Raw genomic sequence first — 22243 nt, 5'->3', positions numbered from 1 at the left:
TCCTGAATTTCAGAGTCAGAAGACATGGCAATCAATTACATACCACCTGTAGAAAGAGCACTCCAAGAATAATTAACGGACAAAGATGCAAAATGGAGTAAAATGGTAGGGCTCAGGAGTTCACTCGCAAAGACATTTGTAGGTAGGTAGGTTAAACCACAGAGCCTAGGACTTGCCGATCAGAAGGACGGCGGTTCGAATCCCCATGACGGGGTGAGCTCCTGTTGCTGGGTCCCTGCTCCTGCCAACCTAGCATTTCGAAAGCACATCAAGTGCAAGAAGATAAATAGGTACCGCTCCGGCGGGAAGGTAAACAGCGTTTCCATGCGCTGCTCTGGTTTGCCAGAAGCAGCTTAGTCATGCTGGTCACATGACCCAGAAGCTGTACGCAGGCTCCCTCGGCCAATAAAGTGAGATGAGCGCCGCAACCGCAGAGTCGGCCACGACTGGACCTAATGGTCAGGGGTCCCTTTACCTTTTTACCTAGGTACAGACAGTGTCTAACCTTTTCAGTCCTGCTTCAAACAGCAGCTGGGACACCTGCTTTGAAAGATCTATTTGTGAATGAGCGCCCAACCTGCCGTTTCAAATGCCAAGAGTACAAAAAACAGGATCGTGTCCATATATAAAACATCATATGTAACTTTGCCATATTCCCAAATTAATCACACGCAGTAGTTGATGAAGACAGCTAAAAACCAATTACAAAGACCGACCCAGAATTCAAGCTTTATTTAGAAGCTGAATAACTGTTGATACAGATTTAGATCTTGATAATGGCAAAAGAATTAGGGGCATACTTTAAGGCAATGGGTAATGCCTCTTCAGCTATGCCACTTGTGATAATCAGAACTCTAATTTTGCCTCTGGATTGCTTCACACGTGATTTTAACAAAAAAAAAACTGTACACCTAAAAATGTTACTTTTAAAATACTTTATAACTGTTTCTATAGAAAGATAGGCATATATATATATATATATATATATATATATATATATATATATATATATATATATATGCGGATTTTGTGTGTCTGTGAAAACGAAGGGGAATACATACTTATAAATACAGATATTTTATAAGTATTAACTTAGAAAGAAGATAAACATGTATTTGTCAAGCGCTGTTGTCTGAAACTGCAACCAGAGTAAGTGTCATTTTCATTTTGGCTATGTGTTTTTGTTAATAATAATAAAAAAGTTTGTATCCAAATTTGTTTCCCTTGTTTTTCCTTGCCAGTTTTCCATACTGTTCTATGTTTGAAATGCATCAATTAATTACAAGTATTTTTTTGTTGGAAAAAAAGTGAAAACGTTAAGTGCGCATGTGATATTTCCTTGCAGACACATGCATCATACACATATGTAAATCATGAGGCCAGGACTGGACTGCCGAATGTACCCCTGGTGGTAAACATATGTATGCCACAGCATAATGTAAGAGTTAGTTCTTACACTCCTTTTCTCCAAACAGTATATTCAGGATGGCTTCATCTTATTAGATGTGTCATTCCCAATGTCCAATAAAGCATGTGTCCAACACATACAGGCTTAAATACTAGCTTAGCAACAGTAGCTCGTGCCACCTGGCACACACATAATTATTTGCAGCTGTTAATTTTATTGTTTAAGGAAATCCCTGCCAAGATAAGGCTGTTAGGCGGTGTGTGTCGCTTTCTTAAATTAGGTTCCAGTTTGGTGTGTAGATTAAGAGGAGGTTATGGGACACCAGTTGGAAAAGTGGCAGCATGAACAAAAGCAGAACTCGGTGCTAAAGATCCCAAATCCCACCAAAATGGTGCCATTCGTTCTTCCAGAAGACAGCTTTCTCCAGAAACTGTCCTGCTTTGACACACTGCATCAGCATGCTGGAGACTCACAAGTGAGGAAATAGGCACATATATCATTATGAAAGGGATGGAGGTAGCCTTGCTGTTTCGTAAATAGACCCACTGCTGTTCCAGGGAAAGCTTTTAAGAGAGAGAGAGGAATAATAATAATAATAATAATAATTTATTATTTATACCCCGCCCATCTGGCTGGGCCTCCCCAGCCACTCTGGGCGGCTTCCATAAAACCAAAAATACAGTAAAATGTCACACGTTAAAAACTTCCCTGAACAGGGCTGCCTTAAGATGTCTCCTGAATGTCAGGTAGTTGTTTATCGCTTTGACATCTGCTGGAAGGGCGTTCCACAGGGCGGGCGCCACTACCGAGAAGGCCCTCTGCCTGGTTCCCTGTAGCTTTGCTTCTCGCAGTGAGGGAACCGCCAGAAGGCCCTCGGCGCTGGAAAATGATGCAGTTTTTCATTGTGGTGGAATGGGGAAGACCCAACGATGGAAGGCATCTGGTGCCTGTGACATCAGTTTTGCAGTTTTAAAAATGTCTTCTATAAAAGGGGAGGGGAGAGGGCTAATGCATGAGAGAAAGTGCAAGACTGAGAGCTGAACAGCGTAAAATTCCCAGACATGTATACAATGCACTTCCTGATGTCCTCAATGGAGCAATGATAATTTATATTGCATTTTTAGTCTCTTAAATCACATTAAATATTGCGAAGTACATTAAGTGAATTCACATTGGATATGGATGACGTGTTGTGAACAATGTACAAAACATCCACACTTGGTGTGCATAGAAAGCACTTGAAAACTCTGTGTGCGCACAGCCTAAGTCTGTCATACAGCTTACATAGTCGAGACCCATCCCACTGGTTCAAAACCTGCTCTAACTTCTCTTCTTATATTATGTGACTTCACCCTAGTTGTGCCAACTCCGACATCAATTGTGGATACTCCCATTAGCATGGGAGGAAATAGCAACAGTCACACAAACCCACCCACACCTGCTGCGAGTCCCCATGATGTCAAGGAGCAGGCCAGCAGTAAATCACACTGAGCAAGTTGGAGCTACCGTATTTTTCGCTCCATAAGACGCACCTGACCATAAGACACACCTAGTTTTTAGAGGGGGAATGCAAGAAAAAAAAATTCTTTAAAGGGAGCGCTGAGCAGAGCCTGTATGCATCCCAGGCTCTGCTCAGCGCTCCCTTTCACGAGCTGCGCAGAGCGTGTGTGTGGCGCTTGCAGGCTTTTCCTCGAGGAGGGAGAAGGGCAGCCCATCACTGACTTCTCCCTCCTCGGGGAAAAGCCCCCAAACACGCTCCACGTGACTCTTTAAAGGGAGTGCAGCTCTTGGGGGCTTTTCCGGGAGGTAGGGGAAGGGACAGAGGGGCTAAGCCAGAAGCTAGAACAGCAAGAGGGAGCGCTGCGCAGTGATCCCTCTCACTGTTCTGGCTTCTAGGATAGCTGCACAGCCTGCATTCGCTCCATAAGATGCACACACATTTCCCCTTACTTTTTAGGAGGGAAAAAGTGTGTCTTATAGACCAAAAAATACGGTAACTCTTCATAAGCAAAACTAGGATCTGCACCGGACTGTCAGGTCTAATGAGCACAGCAACTCTCCTCTGGCAGGTCTTGCCCCCATGAAGCAGTTGTGGAGACTCCCCACAGCTGCCTAAGTCCCCTCCTCTCCAGGGTTTCGCCCCAATTCTTTGGAGACTGTGCCTGCATGAAGCTAACTTCTCCTCCACCCTCTTCATGCCTCTCCTGGTTCTGGAAGAGCAATGGAAAGAGAGCTTGTTGTGGCAGCAGAAGGAGATACCCCTGACTCTTCAACAGCCTGTCGTATTTTTCTCTCTATAAGACGCACCAGACCATAAGACACACCTAGTTTTTGGAAGAGGAAAACAATAATTTTTTTTTCCTGAATCTCAGAAGCCAGAACAACAAGAGGGATCACTGTGCAGCGAAAGCAGCGATCCCTCTTGCTGTTCTGGCTTCTGGGATAGCTGCACAGCCTGCATTCGCTCCATAAGATGCACACACATTTCCCCTTACTTTTTAGGAGGGAAAAAGTGAGTCTTATAGAGCAAAAAATATGGTAACTCCCCTCTGCCTCTTGAAGTCCTTCCTCTCCAGCTTCAGCTTCTGCCTCTGAGTATAGACTTCTCTCTGCCACAGGAAAAGTTAGCACATATAGTGGTACCTCAGGTTACATATGCTTCAGGTTACATACGCTTCAGGTTACAGACTCCGCTAACCCAGAAATAGTACCTCGGGTTAAGAACTTTGCTTCAGGATGAGAACAGAAATTGTGCTCCGGCGGCGCAGCGGCAGCGGGAGGCGCCATTAGCTAAAGTGGTGCTTCAGGTTAAGAACAGTTTCATGTTAAGAACAGACCTCCGGAACGAATTAAGTACTTAACGCAAGGTGCCACTGTATACTATGTAAAGGAAAGAAATTTTGCTGTCTTCCCCTTTCCTTTCCTTTCCTTTCCTTTCCTTTCCTTTCCTTTCCTTTCCTTTCCTTTCCTTTCCTTTCCTCTCTCTTCCTTCTTCTCTTTTCCCTCAACCCTATATTGCCTATAACAATAATGCCTCACTCTGAATATGACTTAACTACAGTCGTACCTTGGATCCCAAACGCCTTGGCTCCCAAACAAATCAGCTCCCAAACAATCGATATCCAGAAGTGAGTGTTCCGGTTTTCAAGTGATTTTCGGAAGCCGCACATCTGGCGCAGCTTCCGATTGGCCTCAGGACGCTCCTGCAGCCAATCGAAAGCTATGCTTTGGTTTCAGAATGTATTGGAAGTCAAACAGACTTCCGGAACAGATTCCGTTTGACTTCCAAGGTATGACTGTAGTTTGAATGACTCTGACTTGAAAACAGGTTCTGTGTTCTATTGTTACTCAATAAAATCTTTAATAAAAACACATTTATATTATTATATTATATTATTATATTATATTATATTATATTATATTATATTATATTATATTATATTATATTTTTTTAAATGACAGGATGTACCCTGCTATCTAGCTCATGCACACTTAGAGCTCACAAAGGACAATTTTGCTGTTGGGAAAGAACACTTTGCACAGATTGACCTCACAACACACATGGGAACAGTTCCAATCCTTCTCTCCCCGGAATCCTAATAGTTTCTGTGCCTTGAGCCTCCAGACTCAAGTGCCTAACACCAAACTGCATTCCAACAAGTGGTGTGCCACTCCTATGGAGCGCTGCATGTTTCATCGCTGCAGATTTCAGCACATTTTCACACCATTCCGCTGCCATAGCTGAAGTTGTAGCCTTGCAAGACCAAAGCACTATTGCCCATTTGGAGGTTGGACAACAAAAATTTAATGGGGCTGAGGGACAGCTTAACGGTTGGTCAAAGAGTCCGGATAAGCACATCCTTTTGTTAGGTAAACTACAGGTGTTATGTTGCCATGGTAACTAGATGTTTAGACCTTTGCTTCTCAAAGAGAGGGCCATTTGGGGGAATGTTCTGTGTAGAAAGGGGAAAAACAACTATTCACAGAAGAGGCCACACCTTCCCCACGTCTAGCTAAGGATGAAGAAATCCTGGTGTCTGCTGTCTGAAGAAAAGTGATGCAGTTTGTAATTACCGTATTTTTCGCTCTATAGGACGCACTTTTCCCCCTTCAAAAATGAAGGGGAAATGTGTGTGCGTCCTATGGAGCGAAGACACCATAGCCCCGCGACCCTCTCCCAGCTGGAGAGGTGATGCGCGGCTATGGCAGGAGCCTCTATAGCAGCGCGTCACCTCCCCAGCCGGGAGAGCGCGCGCGGGGCTAAAGCAGCCTCCTGCCGTAGCTGCGTGTCACCTCTCCAGCTGGGAGAGGGTCGCGGGAGGCTGCTTTAGCCCCGCGCGCGCTCTCCCGGCTGGGGAGGTGACGCGCTGCTATAGAGGCTCCTGCCATAGCTGCGTGTCACCTCTCCAGCTGGGAGAGGGTCACGGGAGGCTGCTTTAGCCCCCCGCTAAAGCAGCCCCCCGCTAAAGCAGCCCCCCGCGACCCTCTCCCAGCTGGAGAGGTGACGCACGGCTATGGCAGGAGCCTCTCCACTGCGCCTTTCCGCTGCTCCCTGACCTGCTCTTTGGGGCTGGTGGTGGGCTTCCCCCCCGCCAGCCCCAAAGAACAGGTCGAAAGGAACCTGAAGCCTGGAGAGTGAGAGGGGTCAGTGAACACCGACCCCTCTCGCTCTCCAGGCTTCCAAGGTAGCCGCCTGAACGCACCTTAAACGGCACCTTGTTTTAGAGCGGGAAAACAAGAGGGGGAAAGTTCTCCCCCTCTCTGTGCAGCGCCTCCTGCCGCTTCACTGAAGGGGCACTGGGCAGAGAGGGGGAGAATTTTTTTTTCTTGTTCTCCCCCCTCTAAAACAAAGTGCGTCCTATTGTCCGGTGCGTCCTATCGTGCGAAAAATACGGTAGATATGGAGACAGGCACAGGGAAAGAGATTGAGCTAGAACTCTGTAAGTGTCTTCAGGTACTAGCTGTTTCCCCGCAGATCTGATGCAGGAACAATGGACTTTGGCTGTCTTTTTTGAGTATTTAAAGCTTTGTTTTCCACCCAGTGCTATTTTTCTAGAAAAAGAAGTGCCAGAACTCACCATGAACGCCTCCCTCATTCTCTTTCCACACTGCTCTCATTCCACATTAAGAGCCAGTGTGGTGTAGTGGTTAAGAGCGGTAGACTCGTAATCTGGTGAACCGGGTTCGCGTCTCTGCTCCTCCACATGCAGCTGCTGGGTGACCTTGGGCTAGTCACACTTCTTTGAAGTCTCTCAGCCCCACTCACCTCACAGAGTTTTTGTTGTGGGGGAGGAAGGGAAAGGAGAATGTTAGCCACTTTGAGACTCCCACCTGTGGTGATAAAGCGGGATATCAAATCCAAACTCCTCTTCTCCTCTTCTTCTTAGAATGGCAATGGTGCCCACATGAGAGGTGCTGGAACTTAGTTCTGGCAAGTTCCAGCTGGGGAAAAGAGACCTGAGTCTGCCTATGTTCAAACTGCGTGTTTGCCAATAAACTGACTACAAAACACCGAAAAGCCTGTTGTTTTTGAAAGGAAACCAAACATGGAGTAAGCAAGCACCATAGGAGCCAACTCCCCAATAAAATATTTGAGATCGCGGCCCCCCAAAGTTGGTGGGCGTTGCCATTCAAATGGTTTACGTGTGCCGCAACTTGTGATTGATTATTCAGGGTAGGGCTTACCTACCCACCCATACTTGATTCAAGTTGGCACCCCTGGCAAGGCGTGCCATTGCTCAGAATAGAATAGCAAGTCCAGCAGTTTTAACTTCTTGATTACTCAAAAAACAACAACAACCAAACACACACACACACCTTGTGAAGCAGCTATTGTACCTGCTTGTCAATAGTCCCTGGAGATTTGGTATATAGCTAAAAATGCAGTCCTGTGCCTTTGACAGCAGCCTGACACATACAAATGAAGCCAATAATTGTTTTTCCCATCACTTTCCCACCGCGCTGCCAGAAAAAAAGCTTAGCTGTGTCTTTTTCTCTTCCCAATGAAATCTCCCACCAGGCAGCGATCCATTCCATTTGGTCTCTCTTCCCTCTAGCACTGGGTGCCTGGACATTGCCAAGGAGCTAAAGTCAGCTGCTCTCGCTGCCACTAAGCCTCTAATTGCTCATTGAGTCATATGCTTCAGTGAAAGTGAACGTTGTCGGGGACTTAATGACCTTTGCAATTTCCGTGGAGATCGGAAAGCAATATAAACTCATCACGACCAGATTAACCAGAGGGGAAGCTGGGGACACCCGTGCGTTCAAGGCAGCAGGTAAGGGAGACAGCACCCCCCCCAATCACGTTTAGCGGACTCAATAAGCGCCACCAAACAGCTTGTCTGTAGCAGTGCCGTAATCACAGCTCTGAAGCAGATGCATTGGTAACTATTGTGCAAAGGGGCAGTCGATCGATACCTGGATGAGAAAAACTCACTTCAGTATGCCACACGGCGTCTGGCGTAAAGTACTGCGGGAACTTCATCTTTCATTCGAGATGGTGATGGTTAGGAGATCAGTCATAAACTGGGCCACTACCCTGTTAGAGGCAATGGTTAGTCAATTAATTGTATGTATAACTTCACTATATTACCCAGTTAAATCTCCATACATGAATCATAGTTTTGAAGGGGTAAAATGATTCTTTTACCATCTTTTTTCTTTTGCTTTTTTTTTGGGGGGGGGTTATATTCTTTATTGAAAAATAAAAAAGTACAACATTACAAGTCCACAGAGCAAGATAGGGAAATCTCTTACCAAACCCTCCAACCTTTCTCTGATGAAAATAAGGATGGCCTATTGAGGAAAAGGGACACGGGTGGCGCTGTGGGTTAAACCACAGAGCCTAGGGCTTGCCGATCAGAAGGGGATTCGGCGTCGCGGGGATTCGGCGGTTCAAATCCCCGCGACGGGGTGAGCTCCCGTTGCTCAGTCCCTGCTCCTGCCAACCTAGCAGTTTGAAAGCACATCAAAGTGCAAGTAGATAAATAGGTGCCGCTCCGGCGGGAAGGTAAACTGCGTTTCCGTGTGCTGCTCTGGTTCTCCAGAAGCGGCTTAGTCATGCTGGCCACATGACCTGGAAACTGTACGCCGGCTCCCTCGGCCAATAAAGCAAGATGAGCGCCACAACCCCAGAGTTGGTCACGGCTGGAACTAATGGTCAGGGGTCCCTTTACCTTTACCGAGGAAAAGCAGGACATTACAGTATCAAACCAGAAAACGGGACAACTTATGTAGATCTGGGACTGTCCCTGGAAAATAGGGACCCTTGGCGGGTCTGCACTCACATTCTTTCTCCTGGGTTAAGTGTTTTTACCTGGAAAACGCCGCTTGAAGTTAGAGCTTTCCGAGAAAGTCACCAAATGGCTGCTATCTACTAAGGGCATTTTGCTTTAGCGGTCCAGCAATGGAGATACATATATTTTCCCCTGAATACTGAATGGCTGTGTGATTTTAATTATGTTCCTTCTTTACCCAACAGAGTTCCACAGATGGTTGGAAGCCACCGAGATCTTGTCTTTCTGACATTATATTTGCAACCACCCAAGTCACACTCATCAGCTGACCACAGGAAGCCTCTGCTGATGGTTCTGAGGGGAAGAGTTGAACTTGGAGGCTGTTGTTGCTATGGGCATCAAGGCTCTGAATGAGCAAACCTTCAAATCCACAATTACTCACCCACACGTTGGAGACAAACCAATTGCTTCCGCTAACCCTGTGGTTTGTGTGGGTGTTTGTTTTCATGAAAGCGCAAGTCGTCTAGCTGCTTTTGCCATCCCCGAAGCACAGTTTCCCAAGGCATGTGATTTGTAAGGCAGTTCCTTACACTAGCGTAGGATTTGATATAGATGCCTAGTGTATACTAGGATTGTTTATCTATACACTGATCAATGTACATGATCCACGGCTGAGTAACACAAAAGAAAGACACCTGGGGAACTTCCAACCTAAGCTTTGATGGAAGCAGAAGTAGGAAGAGGCAAAACTGACACAGTATAAGTGTGATCAAATGCAGTTTGTGCGTACTTAGGCCTTGTTGGGGATGAGTTAAGTAGTTACACACCAAAGCCTGCTTTTCACTGAGGCGGGAAATCCTTGTTGAGGCTGTGCCATTTCACACCGGGTTGTAGCTTGTGAGCTTAACCCTCCTCCATACCAAAAATAATAAAAATCTTCTGAACCAAAGAATTACAAGGGCTACTGGCCTGAACATATTTGGTTAGAAAGCTCAGTAGAGTTCAAGGAGAATGAAAATAAAATAAAGGCATGACACAGACAGCTGAGAGTTAAGGATTTGCACACTTTGACCCTAAGCAGATTTCTTCGTCAGGATAACGGCAAAATTAAAAACGTGTAGTAATGAGGAGAGGCTCACACTAGAGCACCTGACAACCCTAGTGATTCTGCCTAGTGTTATTTTTCTGGAAAAGGAGGTGCCAGAACTCACTATAAACACCTCCCTGGTTCTCTTAGAATAGCAATGGCGCCCACCTGAGAGGTTCCGGCATGTTCCGGATGAAAAAAAAGCCCTGACTACACCACAACCAGTTCACCAAAAGCTGACACTCCTGTGAGAGTAAATAGTCTATGAGGCCACCATCACTTAGAAACTGATGTGTAATGCCGTCTTGCACGTCTCAGATAAGCGCAAATACTTTCACATGTTTGACACTTGTCTTATTACAATGCCCCTCAGTTTTCCTGAGCTGTTTGGTACAGGCTGATTTATTTATTTTTAATGAAAGTCATGGGGACACAATGCATGTGGCAGTCACCTTCAAACTAGTCTCAGGGCCTTTGCTAGGTAATGGATGGCCCTGGGGAAAATTTTGACAAAAGCAGACAATCACTTTCTCTTTCCTTGAGGCAAACATACCAGGGAAAGCAAGGCAAGGGATGTGCCATTAGTATTCAGGAAAGCTTCTAGAAGGTGACAAGAGCAGTTAAAAAACACACAAAAAAAACCAACAACCTTCCAAAACACAACCAAGGGCCTCAAAAAAAATATGTGATCTTCCCTAAATAGCACAACTGATGCAACCAATACGGGAGGAGAAAACTGGCGTTTCAGCTCACGTCAGAGATAACGAAACCTCTGCCTAGATGATTATAAACATACCTGTTATTTTATATGAGATAAAATGCAAGCACTATGTTGGAGAGGTTGTAATGATAAAGGTACATGCCCGATGACAAATATATTCTTGAAAAGAAAAAATGACACCTACCTCTTAGATCTCTTAACGTTTATATGAGGAACAAAACAAAGAACTCAGGAGTAAAAACCAACAACCCCCCAATAGGAATTATGTTGACAGCTGCCAAATTAACTTAAATAGTGCAAACACAGAACATTGGTAATCCAAACTGGTTTTTTGGCAAGGGTTGGAAAGGGGACACACAAAAAAAGAACAGAGGCCAAAGGAAAATCCAAAAAAAAAAGCACCTTCACTATTTTATTTAATTATACACATATAATAAGGGGACCATCAATGAGGTTACAGGGAACCAGGCAGAGGGCCTTCTCGGTGGTGGCGCCTTCCCTATGGAATACCCTCTCCCCAGATGTCAAAGAAATAAACAGCTACCTGAGTTTAGAAGACACCTCAAGGCAGCCAGGTTTAGGGAAGTTTTTTAATGTTTGTTTTATCGTGCTTTTAATATTCTGTTGGGAGCCACCCAGAGTGGCTGGGGAAACCCAGCCAGGTGGGCAGGGTATAAAAAATAATTATTATTAAATCATCCTCAGCATCATCTGGACATGCAACACTAGCTTCTGTGAAGTCCTCTGTACAGGCTAGGTCTGGGGCAGTGGGTGCTAAGGGTCTGTCCATCTGCTAGAGTTGTCTGGTCTCAGAGTTTGAGCTCCCTCTTCAGGGACTCTAATCAAACTGAGGTAAATCTCAGGGAACATCGCTAGGAGCAAAGAGTGATGGCTTTTTTCTGCCTGCCATGTTTTTGCTATTCATTCCCCAACTCCAGGTCTATTAGGCTCAGGGCCGGATTTAGGTTTGAGGAGGCCCTAAGCTCCTGAAGGTAATGAGGCCCTTTATATGTCCAGCTGTCTTTTGTCAACAACAAATTGTCGCTGTTTTTTGTGTTGAATATATGCTATATGGTAATTTACGGACCTAATAGGTATCTAAAGCCATTTGCACATGCAGAATGCAGGCATCCTATATATAGAAATGAGCAAACCAGTGATAGTTTAGGGAGCAGGCTAGCAGGCCGGGCCCATTACTTACATCAGAGGAGCCTACACAACACAAAACACTGTTGCTGTATGTAGGCTTTATTTTATTTGTTTTTTTATCTTATATTTTGGAAATGTATATCCAGTTTGTTTGTTTTCCTTTACATTTTTTTGGGGGGGCCCAAGAGAGTGGAGCCCTAAGCTATAGCTTGTTTAGCTTATATGTAAATCCAGAACTGATCAGGCTTCAACCCCCCTCCCAAGTATGCTCAGACTAATCCACAAGGTGAGGCTCCTCCATTGCCATTGCATGCATGTATGTGAGCGACCCATTTCTTCATGCAGAGAGGACACATATTGGGGGAAGTGTCAGTGAGAAAGGTTGCGTGGGTTTACAAAATCTGTTTGTGTTTTTTTTAAAGGAAAGAACCCCCTCCCCCAACATTTCCAGGACTCGTTTCCCTACACAACGAGCATTTTCAAAGGCTTTTGCAGCGCCTCTGATGCAAAGGTAAATGGAAGCATGTTCGTTTGTTGAATGGGTAAAGAAAAACTAAGAAGAGAGCCGATAAGGAAAGCTGGATTCTGGAAGGCGGCTGTACGTCCCAATTATAGATGAAAGCTCAGAGGCTGTGCTAAGATGGGACTTGAGGTCTCCATTAATTATAAATAAATTATCTACACTTATTGCCGAAATGAAATTTTCAGATAAAACTTTACGTTTGAAAGTATATCAGCTGTATAAATATTTATGCAAGCAACCTCTCTCTCTCTCTCTCTCTCACACACACACACACACACACACACACACACACTCTGCTGGGTATGCAAGAAAAAGAGAAAGAGCGTGCGTGTTTCCTTAAGGTTTAATTTTTCAGAATCGTAACTGCAGGAATTAAAGCCCTTTAAAAAGCTGGAGGTTACTCAATAACAAACATGGACTCTGCACATGCTCGGGTGTACTGTTTAAGCCGCTTGCAGTCGCAAATAAAGCCCATTCCAAGAATTGAATTATTGCCTAGGTATCTTTGATCAGAGTCCTGAGAACTACTTCCAAAGCAAATTCTGGAGGTTTCCATCTTGCATTGAGACCCAAAGCTTAATTATTCTGTTATTAGTGGAAATTGTCTCCCTGTTTATTTAACTTATATGCGGAATTCATCATGCGAAAGACTGGACTGGATGAATCCCAAGCCAAAATTAAGATTGCCGGAAGAAATATCAGTAACCTCAGATTTGCAGATGACACAACTTTGATGGCAGAAAGTGAGGAGGAATTAAAGAACTTCTTAATGAGGGTGAAAGAGGAGAGCACAAAATATGGTCTGAAGCCCAACATCAAAGAAACTAAGATCATGGCCACTGGTCCCATCACCTCCTGGCAAATAGAAGGGGAAGAAATGGCAGTGAGAGATTTTACTTTCTTGGGCTCCATGATCACTGCAGATGGTGACAGCAGTCAAGAAATTAAAAGACGCCTGCTTCTTGGGAGAAAAGCAGTGACAAACCTAGACAGCATCTTAAAAAGCAGAGACATCACCTTGCCAACAAAGGTCCATATAGTTCAAGCTATGGTTTTCCCATTAGTGATGTATGGAAGTGAGAGCTGGACCATAAAGAAGGCTGATCGCCGAAGAATTGATGCTTTTGAATTACGGTGCTGGAGGAGACTCTTGAGAGTCCCATGGACTGCAAGAAGATCAAACCTCTCAATTCTGAAGGAAATCAGCCCTGAGTGCTCACTGGAAGGACAGATCCTGAAGCTGAGGCTCCAATACTTTGGCCACCTCATGAGAAGAGAAGACTCCCTGGAAAAGACCCTGATGTTGGGAAAGATTGAGGGCACAAGGAGAAGGGGACGACAGAAGATGAGATGGCTGGACAGTGTTCTCGAAGCTACCAGCATGAGTTTGACCAAAGTGCGGGAGGCAGTGGAAGACAGGCATGCCTGGCGTGCTCTGGTCCATGGGGTCACGAAGAGCTGGAAACGACTAAACAACAAACAACAACGAAGGAAAAGCACGACATTCCAGGATCAAATCAGAAACTGGGATGGCTTCTCTAAATCGGGGACGTACCTGGAAAATAGGGACGCTTGGAGGGTCTGCACTTTTTGCTGTCCAATTTGCTCCCATGACCGATTTTACCTCATGGATCTCCTGTATGAACTCCTTATTTACACAGAATCTCATGTAAATCTCATGTTCTGCTGGCCTGCTAACTGGCTTAGAGGAATTCTTTCATAGCTTCTGAAGGAGGGACCAATTCAGGTTAAGGCAACGCCCTTGGGGACACTTCTCCTTCTGTGGTCCAACTGCCAGGCACCTTATTTGACAGAAAGAAGCCTACTAATGCTAGTGACTCAGGAGATTGAGGAAGTCTGGTCAAGAAGTCTAGGCTACAGGACTGAAAGGAAGAATTCAGGCATATTTAAAATCCAGCCTACTTTCTTCCCCGCCAACCACCCGTTTTCCTTTTGAAGCTCTGCTTTGAAGGTGGATAATTAAAAACGGTTTCTTAAGTCTCATGAATTCATTTGGCTTAGTTACACACACACAAAATATCACTTTGATATCAGCTTGTAACTCTCACGGCTGCCCCCACATAATCCTGGGACTTGTGATGTGGTGAGGGAAATTGAGTACCAGAGATTCCCTAACCTCTCCCTGAGGACAGAGATTCACTGTTAAAACAGTTCACATCCCAAGTGTGAACTGAGGTAGGCCTCCGTTCAAGAACGTCTAGCTTCTCGGCTTGCCAAATTAAACAACTAGAATACACAGTGTCACAGTCCAGTTCACGGGCGATCAAAGTCCCGGCTGGGGACGTCGGGACCTGGGGCAAGATGGCGGGGTAGGAGCAGGAACAGGAGTCCAGAAGCCAGGAGTCAGAAAGCCAAGAGTCCGAGGGTCAGAGAGCTGGGAGTCAAGAAGTCCGAAGATCAAGAAGCAAAGAGTCACAAAGTCAGGGGTCCGAGGATCAAGAAGCAAGGAGTCACGAAGTCAGGGGTCCGAGGATCAAGAAGCAAGGAGTCACGAAGTCAGGGGTCCGAGGATCAAGAAGCAAGGAGTCACGAAGTGAGGGGTCCGAGGATCAAGAAACAAGGAGTCACGAAGACAGGGGTCCGAGGATCAAGAAGCAAGGAGTCACGAAATCAGGGGTCTGAGGATCAAGAAGCAAGGAGTCAAGGAATCAGGGGTCCGAGGATCAAGAAGCAAGGAGTCAAGGAGGCAGGGGTCCGAGGATCAAGAAGCAAGGAGTCAAACACAGCAAGGCAGGGAACGTGTTGCTGTGGGCAAAGAGCCAAAGGGAAAATGCTGACCTTATATCCCTTCCTGGCTCTTGCCACCAGGTGCTGTGAGTTACCAACTGGCCTCACCTGTGCGGCCGCGCCTTGCCTCTTCAGAACAAACTTAGGAAGGCCCCAGTCCTGCAGAGTCCTATTGGTCACAGGGCCTGGCGCCTGCACGCACACCTGACACACAGGGAAGGGGTCTTGAGATTTCCAGAGCCACCCTGACCATCTCTCCTCAAAGTCCGCTCAACTGAGCTGCCTGATTTCAACAGATTGCTGCTTCTTCTGCCCACTCATCCACCCACCCAGGGTGCCAACTTGAATAAAATATTTGGGGGGGGGCACAGGTAAGTCCTGCCAACCAGGAGTTAGAGGAAGGCAGACTGTTAGTGGAGCCGGAACCAATGACAAGACAGAGACGACTAATTCTGATTTCATCCTCCTCTTCCTCCTTAAGGGCAACCCCGAGATGAAGAAGCAAGAAGCTTCCAGTCAGTGTCCTTCCTTGAATTATATGCAAGCAAAATGGCAGATGTGTCAGGGCTCACAGACAAGGGGGGTGGGGGGGGGGAGCAGCACCCTCTCTGCCCTAACAGACCAGCCTCCAGTGGTTGGGATATTGCTGCCACAGGATTTAAACATTTATGGAAACAGAAAAGGTAGTTTTCTAAGTCCTCATTGTTTGTAGTACACATGTCGAGGATTCGAAAACCGAATGTCAGGGGCAAAATGTCTGGCTCCACTCCAACTTACTGCTGGCCAAAATGCCCAGACCCTCCGAGTGTCTCTATTTTCCAGGGACAGTCCCGGATTTACAAAAGCAGTCCTGGTTTCTGATTTGATCCCGGAATGTTCACTTTTGTTGGAGAGTATGGAGATTTGTGACCCCCCCGAGCCAAGGAGTTAAATAACTATACAACCTTTAGAAGACATCTGAAGGCAACCCTGGATAGGGAAGCTTTCGAATGTTTAATGTTTTATATACATGTTGGAAGCTGCCCAGAGTGGCTGGGGCAACCCAGCCTGATGGGCAGTGTATAAATAATAATATTATTATTATTAGTATTGTTGTTACAGTGGTACCTCGGGTTACATACGCTTCAGGTTACAGACTCCGCTAACCCAGAAATAGTGCTTCAGGTTAAGAACTTTGCTTCAGGATGAGAACAGAAATCGTGCTCCGGCGGCGCGGCAGCAGCAGGAGGCCCCATTAGCTAAAGTGGTGCTTCAGGTTAAGAACAGTTTCAGGTTAAGTACGGACCTCCAGAACGAATTAAGTCCTTAACCCGAGGTACCACCATATTATTATTATGGGATAGGACATCCTTCTTGTCATCGGAGAACTGCTGGAGGATATGAATGTCAGGGGCATGGCTTCCAGTAGTCAGTGAGGGCAGCTTTCAGAGTTTTGCACGATTTCCTGTTTCACAGATCTTTATTCCCAATGCCTTCGTCTCAGTCCCATCCATGCAACCAATATATAAACAAACAGGACACGAATAATACAAGCTAAATGAGGAATTTTGGTCCCTTTACAGAGAATTAGGATTGTTTACAAGGAAGGCCTCTAATAGGCAAGCAGTGTGGGTATACTCCAGGGATCCCTTCCACAAATGCCTGCTTTCCTTCCCTCCATGTTCCAAACCTCTCTGGTACCTTTTATTTTCTTCTCAGCAAAGCTGTTATCAGAACGGTGCAGCGAGGAGAAAAGCTTAGCTTCCCTCTGATACAATCAATAATGCCAGAAGACTTCATTACAGCTGACCTCTATTCCTATCCTTCCCAATCCGATCAGGCATGCTGACTGAGAAACTACAAACTTATTTTGGGGTCGCTGTTCTTTCCTTTCTCAGCCGCTGCCTCATTCCAGGTCACAGTTTGCTGCAACTTTTTAAAGAAAATTAACTCCATGCACGTATTAGCAAGAGAGGTTTTAAGATGGAGTGGAAAAAGGGCAGCCAATGATGTTGCTGGACTCCAACTCCCATAATCCCTGACCACAGGGCCATGCTGGCCGAGGGCTCATGGGAGATGGAGTCCAACGGCTGGTCAGCTCCACAGTGGATACCTGCGGTCTGCAGGGTAGTGGCAATGGGGCAGAAATTTGCATCAATTTGCATTCAAATGCAAACCTATCTAATTCACATTCCTCTGAATGTTGCAATGTATTCTCCGGCCAAGTAATACATACATGGCAATGAATACATTACTGAAAATAACATATAAGGATATGTGACAACACACTGGGGAAAATTCCTCAGCAAATAAATATGTCGCCTGCAAAAAATGATGAAATTCACACTAAAATGCTGCTGAGTTTTCATGAGGCATTTCCTAAATAAAAATGCAAACTGATGTGGATAATCAAAGACTGGAAAAGTTATAAACCAACACTGACAAATTTGCACATCCCTAGTAGAGAAGTAAGCCAGATTGATGGGATGGCTATCTGTTGGACATGCAAGTTTTTGAATTTTACAGGACTGAATCATCCAGCAGTATTGTCAAAAGCCCTGTGCAATGCAAGAGCTCTTCAGAAGAACTCTTTGTTTAATATTTCAGATTTTTTAAGCCATGGCTCTGTTTTTTGGGGACTAGCAAGGCCTTAATATAAATCAAGCCCTGCGTAGATAGATGTCCCAATTTGGTGGGTCTAGTCTTATATGACACTTGCAAGACCCATGCACCAACACTGGGTCTCCATTCTGATTGGTCCTGTGTCAGGGTCTACCCAATGGAAAGTACAGGCAATTTCCTGCCTAGAATGGCAGAATTCCAGTAACTCCAGTTTAATCAGGAACGTGGACTGAGAAAATTGGGTTGTCCCCTCCGATCTTCTCACCATGTTTTCTAAATTGCAGCTCCTCTTCCCCAAGCCTATCCCAATTCCCATGACATTTTCTTGCCTGAGGTGGAGCAGAAAACAACATGAACATGCGTAGATCACAGTGCACCCAAAGCCGGCCAAGTTATTTTGGCCCTTGAGGCAGAAAACCCAAGCACCTGTCTTGCTTTCCTGGCAGCAAAAATCCAACACTAACAAACTGAATTGCCGACAATCTGCTGTCCTTTCACAACACCAAAATCAGCAGCCTGAGAGGGTCACCTCACTAATAGCAAGTCTAACCCCACACAGAACAAGTAGTTCACATTTTATGTTAACAGGGAAGGAGGAGGGGATTACAATCAGGAACACTCTCAAGGACATGCCCAGAGGAAGAGAGGGTGGAGCAAGGCTACATTCTCACTTCAAGACAGCAAAACAACTCAAAACCCAATCTATCCACACCCTCCCTAATTTTCTTTCAACCCTCTCCCCAACTTTGCTGTTCCTGTGAAGAACATGCTCTTGATTTCCTGAAGGTTACCTCTGCCTTCGGGGCTAAGAAAATGTCAAGCAAGCCGATTCCACGACTGCTCCAGAAATAACCGTTTCCCTGCAGAATAAACCTAATTTTATTTTATATCATAACTTTGAACAGCCACTACTGGGCATTTGATTACCTCCCTCCATTCTTCTCATGATGCTAAAATGGAAATCTGGGTATATCAGGCATGAGCGACCTAAAAGGAAGATTATTCTTAGATAACATTAAAAATAAATAAAAAGGGGATATGCTCTGAACATCAATTACCCCATGCAGAGAGGTCTGTTTGTTGAACCAGGGAACCAGGCAGAGGGCTTCTCGGTAGTGGTGCCCGCCCTGTGAAACACCCTCCCACCAGATGTCAATGAAATAAACAACTATCTGACTTATAGAAGACATCTGAAGGCAGCCATCTTAAGGGAAGTTTTTAATGTTTGATGCGTTATCATGTTTTTAATATTTTGATGGAAGCCACCCAGGGTGGCTGGGGAAACCCAGCCAGATGGGTGGGGTATAAATATTATTATTATTATTATTATTATTAAGGAAGACACATTATGTTTCCTTGCCCCATAGTTCATCTCCGGCACCTGACCTGCGGAAACAGACTCTGGTGATTGGGCAGAAAAGGAATGGCATTCGGCTCTTGCTCAGAGGCGTAAGAATTTCTTAGTTCTAACCAGTGGCAGGTTCCAGGGCAAAGTCTTCACGGCCCCTGCCTCAAATAAGCCTTGACAGCAAGTGATGGGGAAGAGGGAAGGAAAGGCGAGGAATAATGGAAGGCTGCAGAACAGCGTTCTATCCAGCTGCACTCAGGGTGCCCCACTGGCTGTTTATGTGCCATTCCCCAGAGCTTAGGCATTACGAAGCGGTCACCTTTGGTAACAGGCCACTGCGTACCCCATGCTTGGGCGGCTGGGAAGAGTATCTCATTTCTTCCTCAATTAGCTCCTGATTAGCACCATCCCTTGGCCCCCGGCCAGCCTCCATTTAATGCACCATTAATAATTCATTTCTCAGAGAGCAGGAAGACAAAGAGAGAAGGGGCTGGCTAGGACCACGCTGGAAGATCAGATTGTCACCAGAACAGGAAATGTAGTCACAGTGCCGGAGAAAGGAGCAGAGACAAAGTTGGCTAAGGACAACTAAGAACCGCTAAATGTCTAGTCGATACAAAGAACAACAACAACAACAACAGAGAAAGGGAGGCACAGAAGCTGGTTATCTTAACCTCATGGAGGGAAATCTGGCAAAGATTTCCTCCATAAATTTATCCTTCTATTGGAAAACAGATACTCAGACACAGTAGTGCATAATGTTGCTTTTCAGCTAGGAAAAGTATGGAAGCTTTTTTTTGTTCATCTGCCTTGAGGGGTGGGGAAAAATATATACAGTGGTACCTCAGGTTACAAACGCTTCAGCTTACATATGCTTCAGGTTACACACTCCGCTAACCCAGAAATAGTGCTTCAGGTTAAGAACTTTGCTTCAGGATAAGAACAGAAATCGGGCTCTGGTGGCGCGGCAGCAGCAGGAGGCCCCATTAGCTAAAGTGCTGCTTCAAGTTAAGAACAGTTTCAGGTTAAGTACGGACCTCCGGAACGAATTAGGTACTTAACCTGAGGTACCACTTTAGCTAATGGGGCCTCATGCTGCTGCTATGCCGCCGGAGCACGATTTCTGTTCTCATCCTGAAGCAAAGTTCTTAACCCAAGGTACTATTTCTGGGTTAGTGGAGTCTGTAACCTGAAGCGTATGTAACCCGAGGTACCACTGTATCAAGTGTTTTTCAAGCAAAAGATATAATTATCTGCCATTGTAGCAGGGTATCAAGAATTTCATTAGTGTACCTCCATGGGTAGCTGGTAGCTCACAAACTACTCAAGAACATACTAAAAATTTCTCTCCTCCGAGCATTGACATCCTCATACGACATTGACTTAAGATACTGAACCTGCAAAAATACCGCCTTATTAATCAAATACAAATCCAGAAGAGAGATCTCAATGGTAGACCTCGTGCCTTAACACTCGGCAGACACGCAATAAATAAAAGAGGAGGAAGACATGGAAAAACAGGTGCACATGTTCTTACGATGCTTAGCTGCATCTGCAAGCCCGGCAGTTGAAATAGCAGACAACAAACAGTGCTGGTTCATTAACTCTCCAAACGGAAAGCATAAGGACAGGACAACCCATGCACAAACAGGCTCCCAAGCCAGTCAAGGACTTTCGGAATGACAGAGCTGTAGAAAATGGCATGAGGCTCAAAGGAGAGTAGACAGGCGATTCCAGGAGAGATGCACAAAGGTATCCTGCAAACGATTAATGAAGGACATCTTGGAGCAGTTCTCCAGAAACATCAGGCAAAGAATACACTCTATTGGCCCAGTCTGAATGCAAAGACAGAAGATACAGTGGTGCCCCGCAAGACGAATGCCTCGCAAGACGGAAAACTCACTAGACGAAAGAGTTTTCCATTTTGGAGGTGCTTCGCAAAACGAATTTCCTATGGGCTTTCTTCGTAAGACGACAATGTCTTGCGAGTTCCTGCGGGTTTTTTCCTCCCCCCCCCCTTTCTAAGCCGCTAAGCTGCTTATCAGCTGATCCGATCAGCAGATAAGCCGCTAAAAGCCGCTAAAAGCCGCTAATAGCGCTAATCCGCTAATCCGTCAATGGGCTTGCTTTGCAAGACGAAAAAACCGCTAGACGAAGAGAATCACAGAACAGATTCTTTTCGTCTTGCGAGGCACCACTGTACTGTAGTATAGCATCTGTGTAAAGTAGCAAATACAGAACCACAAAGTGTGCATGACAAATCCAGATGTCACCCAACAGGACCTGCCAAGTGCTAGCAATGAATCTGTAGCAACAGAGGATATTCAGTCATGGCACACGGTACTTGCTTGCAACTATTGCAACCACTTCTTCAAGGCAACCAAGGTTAAATTTTCAGGTACAACATTTGTAATGAATTAATTTCAGACAGGAAGGGACGCGGGTGGTGCTGTGGGTTAAACCACAGAGCCTAGGACTTGCCAATCAGAAGGTCGGTGGTTCGAATCCCCGCGACGGGGTGAGCTCCCGTTGCTTGGTCCCAGCTCCTGCCAACCTAGCAGTTTGAAAGCACGTCAAAGTGCAAGTAGATAAATAGGTACTGCACTGGCGGGAAAGTAAACGGCGTTTCCATGCGCTGCTCTGGTTCGCCAGAAGTGGCTTAGTCATGCTGGCCACATGACCCAGAAGCTGTACGCCGGCTCCCTTGGCCAATAAAGCGAGATGAGCGCCGCAAGCCCAGAGTCGGCCACAACTGGATCTATTTTTTTTTTATATAAAATTTTTATTGGTTTTACAAATTTTTTTAAAAGACAAACAAACACCTAAAAAGACATACAAACACGTATAATTTCGTAACATTTTTTCATAAACCTCTTTTCCGGGACTCCCCCATACCCCCCCTTTCTGCATTCCAATGTCCATAATTTTTTAGCAACTTCTAAAAATTCTTTTCCAACCTCTGTCATCTTAATCTTTTCTATAGTCTGTTCTTATGTCACTGTATCCCTTTTTTCCCCTGCAAACCTCAACATTCTAACATTCATCAAGTTTATAATAGTCCTTCAGGTATCTCTTAAATTTTCTCCATTCTTCTTCCGCCGTCTCTTTTCCTTGATCACGGATTCTGCCTGTCATCTCGGCCAGTGTCATATAGTCCATCACTTTCATCTGCCATTCTTCCAGAGTAGGTAGATCTTGTGTCTTCCAATACTTTGCGATGAGTATTCTTGCTGCTGTTGTAGCATACATAAAGAAAGTTCTATCCCTCTTTGACACCAGTTGGCCGACAATGCTCAAGAGAAAGGCCTCTGGTTTTTTAGGGAAAGTACATTTAAGTACCTTTTTCATTTCATTATAAATCATTTCCCAGAAAGCCTTAATCTTCGGGCATGTCCACCAAAGGTGATAGAAGGTACCTTCAGT

General features: G+C 45.3%; 2 long non-coding RNA genes across 2 annotated transcripts in view; one reads left to right on the top strand and one right to left on the bottom strand.

The window, feature by feature from the left end:
- The window catches only part of LOC308571476, a 379389-nt gene extending 365869 nt beyond the window's left edge, over positions 1-13520 (top strand). Inside the window, exon 3 of the long non-coding RNA XR_014001473.1 lies at positions 13134-13520. This is a non-coding gene — a long non-coding RNA (uncharacterized lncRNA). The remainder of the gene's footprint in view (positions 1-13133) is intronic.
- Positions 1035-10403, bottom strand: LOC308571481. Its single transcript, XR_014001478.1, has 3 exons — positions 10284-10403; positions 7845-7946; positions 1035-1971 (listed from the first exon to the last, which is right to left on the bottom strand). It is a non-coding gene; the product is annotated as an uncharacterized lncRNA (long non-coding RNA).
- Positions 13521-22243: the final 8723 nt, after the last annotated feature.

This window comes from Podarcis bocagei, assembly GCF_964188305.1.
Source record: "Podarcis bocagei genome assembly, chromosome: 13".
Taxonomy (NCBI): Eukaryota; Metazoa; Chordata; class Lepidosauria; order Squamata; family Lacertidae; genus Podarcis; species Podarcis bocagei.
The sequence above is the reverse complement of the archived record's forward strand: the minus strand, read 5'-3'. Positions and strand labels throughout refer to the sequence as shown.